This window comes from Peromyscus maniculatus, chromosome 15 (genome assembly GCF_049852395.1).
Source record: "Peromyscus maniculatus bairdii isolate BWxNUB_F1_BW_parent chromosome 15, HU_Pman_BW_mat_3.1, whole genome shotgun sequence".
NCBI lineage: Eukaryota > Metazoa > Chordata > Mammalia > Rodentia > Cricetidae > Peromyscus > Peromyscus maniculatus.
Window position 1 is genome coordinate 6,813,522 of NC_134866.1, and position 9,423 is coordinate 6,822,944.

Consider the following 9,423-nt stretch of genomic DNA (forward strand, 5'->3'; position numbering starts at 1 on the left):
AAGTTTGCATGAAGATCAGAGTGGGTAGCCAGCCACTGGTAACCATAGAGGCCAGCAGTGGTGGCACACACCTTTAATCCCAGCACTTGGGAAGAAGCAGGAAGACCAGGAGTTCCAGTCTCAAAGAGAAACAGAGCCAGGTGGTAAAAGCTCAGGCCTTCAATCCCAGCACTAGGAAGGTGGAGACAGGAATATAAGGTTGGAGGAGACAGAAGCTCAGCCCCAGTTTTGGTCTGAGGATTTGGTAGAGATAAGAAATCTCTCTAGTGGCTGGCTCTTTTACTTCTTTGATCTTTCAGCATTTACCCTTAGATCTGATTGTAGCAGGAATCTTAAAAGTTCTTATTAATAAAATCAAACCCGAGGCCAGTTATTGGGATGAATACTGGAAGGTCAGAGAGACAGAACAAGCTACAGCTATCTCACCTCACCAGTTCCTCAGCCTGAAAGCTTAACCAGGCCAAATGCTTAACCAGCCAAATGCTTCTAGTTTCTGGTCTTCACGCCTTATATACCTTTCTGCTTTCTACCATCACTCCCTAGGATTAAAGGCTCGCTTTCTGGGATTAAAGGAGTCACCATGCCTGGCTGTTTCCAATGTGGCCTTGAACTCAGAGATCCCAGATGGATTGCTGCCTCTAGAATGCTAGGATTAAAGGTGTGTGCTATCACTGCCTAACTAGTCGCTTTTCTGTTCTCTGACCCCAGATAAGTTTATTAAGGTACACAATATTTTGGGGAACACAATACCACCACATCTGATGCCAGGGTTTTTTAAATTTATTTATTTATTTGGATTCACATTACAAGTGGGGCTGAGGAGCAGGTCACCATCATCTCCAGCACGTGATTGAGAGAGGCTGGTCTGGCTGGACATTCACAGTTCAGGTTTCATTCTCCTCAGGTAGTGCTCTTTTCTTGGCTGTGCATGGTGGATCCTGAAGCTTGATGTTTAAATGAGTGCTCACACGTGATCCTGCTGTACTGACTGGCCTCTTGGCCGACTCTGTCTTATGTTACGTAAAACTTCTTGGGACTCATTACAGAATCATGCATTGACCTGTCATCCTGGAACTGGCTTTGCTAGGAGGAGAAAAACAGAATGTCAGGGTAGGAGCATGGCCAATTCAACTATGATGTAAATTGAATACCATTTGGGTGGCAGGTTAGATACAAAGATTCCCTATTGACAGCATCCTCATTGGTTACAAAGGGAGACAAGGAAGGCAGAATAATTGGTATTTGCCCCTCTGTGGCTTGAGAAATTTAGGATGTGGGTATAAACTCTCTACTTGGCAAGGGAATCCATCTGACTGCCATGTGAGACATGAAGAATAATTCATCTTTTCTAGGAAGTTCTCCTAATCTGGACACATGCCAGAGGGAGACAGGAGCAGCAGACTTCCATCATATCTTCTTTCCTTGTGCATCCTTATCCTGTAATGTGGCTAGCACACAATTTACTCTGATAGGGTCTGTGTCCCATCCAAATGACGCTACTTGGGCCTGGCAGTGAACTGCCATGCATTGGTACTATAAATTTAACACCTTTAGTTTTAGCCCTCTATTTCCCAAAATAGGTTTAAAAAACATAATTACAGTTGATTTTTAATTTCATGATATACTAAATGAAGTTTAAACTAGTTTTGAGGTACATGCTTTGGGATATACTTCAACAGCACATACAGAAGATTATAAAAGGAGAGGTATAAATTGGCCCTCCTTCCCATCTCATCTTGGTAAATAAATTTCACTTGTACTTAGCATGACTAGAAACACAATTTTGGGCACAGTAAAGACTTAATCATTTATAAGTCAGTGATTGTTAATGTTTAGGTGTTAATTACCCTGTATTAACAGTTTACCATAAATTAGTAAACATGAGATTGAGAAGGCATTTTCAGATGTGAATTAACAGTAAAGATCTGCCCCTACAATGTTTTATACTTGATGATCACATATCCACTAATCAAATACATTCTTTCTGCTGAGTGAGTGGAAATGACTCAGGTCCTTATTTCAATATGGTTCCAAGTTTCTGTGACATGACATATGAGAAAAGCTGTTCTGAACTTTAAAAAAAAAGAGAGAGAGAGAAAGAGATTCTTTATTCTGGAATCAACTATGACTGATAATGTGTTCTATGAGCATTTCCTTGGGGAGAAAAACACAAATGCCCATTCACCCCAAATTGGTCCCAATGCAGACCATTCCACCAAAATCCAACATTGTGAGAAATATGAGTCTATGGAGCTTCTTACACACCCAGGGGAGAAGCTATTACAGGAGCTTGGGTGACCGCATAAGAAAAAAAAATAATAGTAACTATGCCACAGCTGAGATATCAGATTCTGGGCATGCAACAAAGTTATGATATGGTAACAGTTTCATGGAACATTTATAGTTCCAGGAGAAAGTGACTCATCAATCAAGGCACGTTTCAAACACATTGAACAAACTGGTGGGGAGGTGACAGCAAAAAGAAGTCTCTACTGTGTTCTGATGACATTCTTACCTTTGTGCTGGTGGAAGTTAGATGATGTTCCTGTTGATATTCTAAGATAATTATGTTAGTATTCTCCACTATGGATTCATTTGATTTGAACAAGGTCTGAATGATTAGCAAAGATTTTACCATAGTCAACAAACTCATGGAATTTGTATTCAGAATAAATTATTTGATGTCTTTTAAGGGCTGAAGAAGTGTAAACTTTTTACAATTGTAGGACTTCTCTCCAATATGAACTGTCTTTTATTCAGTAAAGCTACAATGATTAACAAAGGCCTTTCACATTCCTGAGACTTGTAGGAGTTTTTTTCAGAGTGATTTTTTTTTATGCCTTCGAAGAGATGAAGATGAGGAAAAACATGTGCTACACTCTTCACATTTATAAGGATTGTCTCCAGAGTGAGCTGTTTGAAGTTTTCTAAAGGCTGAAGAAACAGAAAAACATCTGCTACACTCTTCACACTGGTAGGGTTTCTCTTGAATTGTCTTGTTCTTCTAAGGGCTGAGTGATAACGAAAGGCTTTGTGACATTCTTCATACTTGTATGGTTTCTCTCCAGTATGAATTATTTGATGTTCCTGAAGGCTCGGAGCATGGGAAAACATTTTTCCACATTCTTCACACTTGTAGGGATTATCTTCAGAATGAACTGCTAGATGTCTTCTAAGGGCAGAAGAAGAAGAAAAACATTTGATACACTCTTCATGTGTAGGGTTTCTCTCCAGTATGAGCTATCTTGTGTCTCCTAAGGGTTGCATAATTATGAAAGGCTTTATGACATTCTTACACTTGTATGGTTTCTCTCCAGTTTGAATTGTTTGATGTTCCTGAAGGTGTTGAAAACAGTAAAATTGTTTGCTACATTCCTCACACTTGTAGAGATTCTCTCCAGAATGACTTCTGTGTTGCTTTAGGAATGAAGGATAGCAAAAAGATTTGCCACATTCTTCACACTTGTACTTTTTCTGTCCAGAATGAATTGCTTTATGTTGGTTAAGGATTAAAGCAGAGGAAAATGTTTTCCCACATTCTTCACATTTGTACAGTTTCTTTCCACAATGAACTATTTGATGTTGCTTCAGGAATGAACGATCATAGAAAGCTTTGCCACATTCTTCACACTTGTAGGGCTTCTCTCCAGAATGAATTCTTTGATGTTGCTTCAGCATTGAAGGATAGTAAAATAATTTGCCACATTCTTCACACTTGTAGGTTTTCTCATCAGTATGATTTTTCTGGTGTATAAAAAGTGATGAGCGAGTACTGAAGGTCTTATGGCATTCTGTACACATGTAGGGTTTGTCTCCAGTATGAAGTCTCTGGTGTATAGATAGGGCTTTTTGAGAACTAAGGCCCTTACCACATTCTCCACACTTGTAGGGTTTCTCCCCTGTATGAATTCTCTGGCATTGAATATGTAGTGAATTACAATCAGTGGCCTTGCTGTAATTATTACAATCATTGGGTATTGTTCCTGTTGAGCAAAATTCAGATATGAACAAAAGCTAAGCAGTATCTTTTATACTTATAATGCTTACTTTTTAAATGGAGACATTAGCTGATACATATCTAACCATAAATAAACTGCAGTCTATTTCAATACCTCTGTGCACTGAGTATAATTAATAAAATAAAAAGAGTACAACCAAGTAGAACACAGAAATAATGGCGTATTATTCCAAGCTAAATTGCTAAATAAGTTGTAAGGGGATTTTACTAACAGACATAAGCCCATTAAGCAATAAAGATATTCTATGGCTGGACTTCCATCCATGAGATTATAAAGTAGCCAGGCCTGGAACAAAGGAAGCTAACTGTGATTGTGTGAGTTTGGACCAAAATAGAAAAACATAACTTTGATACTAAGTATAGACTTTTAGTTTCAAAGGTACAAAAGATAAGTTGCATCACAAGTACACTGTGTACAAAAAGACTGAATAATATAGTTCAAGGATTCAGGACAGTATTTTATGTTTTCTTTTAATGACAAGAAAATATTTATCTGAAAGTTATCATCATGATAAAATACTTCAGGCTCACGTGTGGATAACAGAAATTATGCAGAGGCAACCTATATGTCAATGCATAGATGACAAACTTACTTATTTCTTTATTTTTTTATTTTTATTTTTTGAGATAGGCTTTCATGGTGTAACCCTGGTTATCTTGGAACTCACTTTGTAGAACAGGCTGGCCTCAAACTCAGAGATTCTCCTGCCTCTACCTCCCAAGTGCTTGGATTAAGGGTGTGTATTACCACTGCCTGGCAAGGTTGAAATGTTTAACAGGAATAAATTATTTTCATTTATTAAATCATACTTTGATGAGAGGTACTAATTTATTAAAACCTGTTACAACAAATATAACAAAGATATAATAGTTAAGGGTAAGTCATCTAATGAGTGATTAAATATATCTGATGTGCCCAAAATTGTGTTTATATTCATGCTAAATACAAATATAATTGATTTACAAAGATAATATTAGAGGGAGAAACACATTCATACCTTCCATAATAGAGTCTTCCGTATATGTTATCAAAGTTGAGCTTAGGAAGGTATCTCAAACAAATTCAAGTTCAACTTAAAGCCTGCTTAATATGTAATAATATTCAAAATAAGATGTACTTTACAAAAACTGGTTATTGAAATCGAATGCTTGAGTAAAAAGTAAAAATCTACACTACACTTGCATGGCAGGACACACCCAGGATCAAACAGCACACTTACCCTCAAGGGGACACAGGCCTATCAGAATAAATGGCATTCTAGTCTCAACACAAGATAAGGATGCATGAGGAATAGGACTTGTCAGTGTCTGCTGCTCCTGTCTCCCTCTGGCCTGTAAGCCAGACCAGAAAATTCTACCCAGTATCTGTAGGGAAGACAAACCACTCCTCATGTGCCACAAGACAGGGGGTGGATTCTCTCATGCTGAGGAGGTCTTAGACTCTGCATGCAAATGTCTCAAGCAATGGACACACTCATTGCAATCACTCTGTACTCAATGTCCTATGAACTGATGCTGAGTATCCTATGTACAGGGGAACCTTGTACCTACACCTGGCACAGCTAATCCCAGAGCTGAGCTGTCAATGTCTGATTGTGTAAGGAGTCCTCAGCAAAGTGGTAGATAATATATGACAGAGGCTCTGCCACGGGTCCACTCAGCACAGCAGGATGAACTATGGCACTCATTTAAACTAAGCTGCTTGTTCCATGTGTGGACCCACACATCAGGAAAAGAAAGCAATATGGCCTGAGGAGGAGGTGAGGTGGACTGTGACAGTTCACCCAGATCACTAATTCTGAGTCACCGTCCAGAGACATCTAGGACCAGCTCCCCTGTCTTGCTCCCATGACAAACCCCAAAGCCAATGGACCTGTACACACAGAAGAAGTTTGTAGAACTCAACAGGAGATTTTTAGATATAGGGACCACAATATCTTCTTCCTCCCACGAGACTCATGGTACTATTAGTCAAAATGCTTCTTATAGAAATGAACCTAATAGCTACCAGTGACCAAACTCTGAAAAAAGACATTTTACTAGCTCCGATATATCTGAGAATATCAGGTGTATAAATGAAAATTTCTGATATCTTTAAAAAATTATGACTGAGTATATATCCAAATAAAAGTTGGTCTTTGTATATGATATAAATATATTTCCTAAAAAAAAAAATGGAGACTTACAACTTAATAAAGGGCCCCAATCCACTAACTGCCATGAAAGAGAGGTGCAAAATCATTGGTTGCAAAACTGGTGTGATGAGGACCCATAGATCAACACCTGAAGGCCCAGCAGGCTCTCTCATCCCTCTCTTCCTACAACTGATCTGGCCCTGGTAATTAACTGTTTGTACAACTTCATGGAAAAAACAAAGGACCCTCTGTTGAATTAGTGTACCTTATGGCCCAATACATCCTCATATAAAATAAGTTAATGCTTTGACTCTTCCCTAAGATCAGTGGGGAATGAACTGTACAGGATGACTTGAATTCATCTGAGTTTTATCCAACCACTTCCCAACCCCAAATTGTCCTAATAAACAGAACTGAACCTCTTGGGCTTTCTGTTCTTGTCTAACTCTCTGTGACGAAACTGTGGGTTTGGCTTCATAAACCAAACCATACTCATTTCAGTATAGAGATCTTTCTGGCATGAGCCTGATTTCAAGCCCAGCAAATGAATGACTCATGTTCACAGAGTGGCATTTCCCTGAGTCTTAGGAGTCATGGTGAATACAAGGACAGCTCACCATTAGGGAAATAGGAAGCTTAGGAGACTTAAACCATCATAAACTTCTGAGACATATCCCTCTTTGAAATCAAAGATAAGAAGAAGAGACCTGAAGAATTGTTTCCATGACAATATCTTACTTCAATACATGAGGGAAAACCTGCCTATCTGTTGAATCTTTAGACTTCAACCCTGTCCCTGACCCCCTTTCCTATCCACCTGGATGCACAGGGGCTGCTGCTTGTATCTTCAGATCCCAAGGCCCTTGTCTTTGTTCCAGAAATGTCACCAGGTATGGCTTAGAGACAGCAAGACCTGTTTGTAGGAAAAGGGAACAAGGTTATTGAAGTGTTCTTCTGCTGGGAATTGACATGTCCCTCCCAGTACACTGTTTATAAGGAAAGATGATGGAATAATTGACTGCAGACCATCAGTTCCTTAAATGTTGTCTCACATGAAATGAAATACAGTATATGAAGGAATGTACAATGTTCAGATTCTGAGTCTCGTTCAAAGGGAAAAGCATTGAAACTGAACTGTGAGCCATCAGGAAAGAGGGTCCTGCACTTCACCTGGACAAGACCGGGGGGGGGGGGGGGGGGGGGGAGGGTGGCTGGTGGGGTGAGTGTGGGGGAGCTGACCCAAGGACCTGAGAGCGGGAGAATTGGTCCTGCTCCTTGCTGCAGGCTGCATTGCGTGGGCTGGCCCAGGCAGTGCTGGAGAGCTCACCTGGGTGCTGACAAAGCAGGCGAGCTGCCCAGCTGACCGGCCCAGAACCAGGGCTATGAGCTGGCCCACTCCAACAGCCACTTCGTCCATGAGCTGAGGGAGCATGTGAAAGGGACAAACTTCAAGAACCCAAACTGCAACTCCATGACAGTGGACAAAAATAGAATACCCAAGAGGAGTCCCAGTGAGAGCCCATTTTAGACGGGACAGCAGAGGCCAGAGGCCTGGACCCAGACCAAAGACTCGTGGTAAGGAATGCCTGCAAGTGAAGATGGATGGACTGAGGGGTGAACTGTGCGACTCACAGGGCCACACCACAGCGTCTACAAGATTCTTCTCCTTTTTAAAAAATTTGGCTTGTTTGTTTTGTTTTTCGTTCTAAATTTTATTTTGTTGTGTGGCGGGGGGGGGGGGGTTTGCAAGGGCAGAGGGTGGAAGCAGGGGGGTAGGAAGATGGGTGGGGAGGGATGCATAATGTGAAATACACAAAGAATCTATAAAAGTTAAAAGAAAAGATAAAAAACTGAACTGTGAAATACTTTAACAAGTGTGCTCCATGTCTCATGCCATTGAATTTCTAAAAGTCGCACTAGAGTGATGAGCACATACTTCTAATTTGGAGAGTTCAAACACATGGAAAGAAAAACAGTGAAATGTTTCTTAGCTATACACCAACCTCCCTAACTTTTCCAAAACGAAGGCTATGAAAACTCAGTTGAAATGCTCCCATGAGATACCATGCAAATCGAGGAAGCTACATGTTGATGTTGAAATAAGAATTCACTATGGATGAGAGCCTCACCCAGGAAATCAAGGTTGCTGTAATTCTCCAACATCACATCCCTGTACAAATTCCAAAGAGCAGGTTCCAGGCATTCCCACTCTTCTGGAGAGAAATCAATGGCCACATCCCAGAAGGACAGCATTTCCTGAAACAAAGATCAATGGAAGAATTGGCCTTGCAACCACACACCTTTCAACTCAAAATATGTTGCTGCATTTGATAATGACTATGGAGGACACTATGGCAGGCACAAATAATAACCAAAAATGACAATGTGATGAAAATCTGGGCTGCTCAGGTTTATTCCTTCCATGTGTTTGACCCTGTTCAAATCTTACAATGTGTCTCCATGGCCTCTGGCATAGTCATATATATAGATCGATGGACGAGCCAGCATGTGGTTGTTGGGAATTGAACTCAGATCCTCTGGAAGAGCAGCCAGTGCTCTGAACCGCTGAGCCATCTCTCCTGCCCCCCTCTTAATTCTATAACTGGTGGAGAAAATGAACACAATCAAGACCTCAAGACCATTACACTAGGCCGGCTACAGAGTTCAGGAAGGACCAGACCCCGTTTGCTCTACAGATTCTGAGAAATCTGACAGCGTCCATGTGAGAACGGCGCAGCTAGAGAAGCATGCTTCCCCACCAAAGCTGCTCACTGAGCTCCCAGCTCCACCTCAGGAGCAGGCAGTCAGCTGAGCATCATTTGTTTGCAATCCTGGACTTTGCACTATCATCTACTCCGTGGTACTCCAGGCAGCTCTCCTGTCCCGGAAGCCCGAGGCGGACTCTGCTGTCAAGTGGCTTCCTAAGGAAACCATCACTCAAGGCACAGCCCCTATTGCCCTCACCCTAGCCCTGACCTGCAACCTAACGTGACCCTGCCAGTTCAGCACAGCGCCTCCAAGGCAGCTTCTTCCGCTCTCTCTCCAAACCCAGGTCCGCTCCCTTCAAGACGGATCCGGGGACCCCGCTGCACCCTGGACCAACCTCCATGTCAGAGACGCAACAGGAATGTACAGCAGGCAGGACTCTCGCCCAACTTTGGGGAAGATTCATGTGTGGAAACCAAAAGCCAAAAGAGAATTTCCTGGAAGTCTCCCTGTGACGTCACAGTCCCATAGACTACATTTCCCAGAAGTCTGTGCACCGAATTC

The 9,423-nt window shown here is 41.4% G+C and overlaps 1 pseudogene across 1 annotated transcript; it reads right to left on the bottom strand.

Moving 5' to 3' along the window:
• Positions 1-1,089: 1,089 nt before the first annotated feature.
• On the bottom strand, positions 1,090-9,376 carry LOC102912888 (uncharacterized; annotated as a pseudogene). The gene is made up of 4 exons (XR_013044851.1): positions 9,257-9,376; positions 8,283-8,409; positions 6,971-7,066; positions 1,090-3,983 (listed from the first exon to the last, which is right to left on the bottom strand). The product of XR_013044851.1 is annotated as an uncharacterized LOC102912888 (transcript).
• Positions 9,377-9,423: the final 47 nt, after the last annotated feature.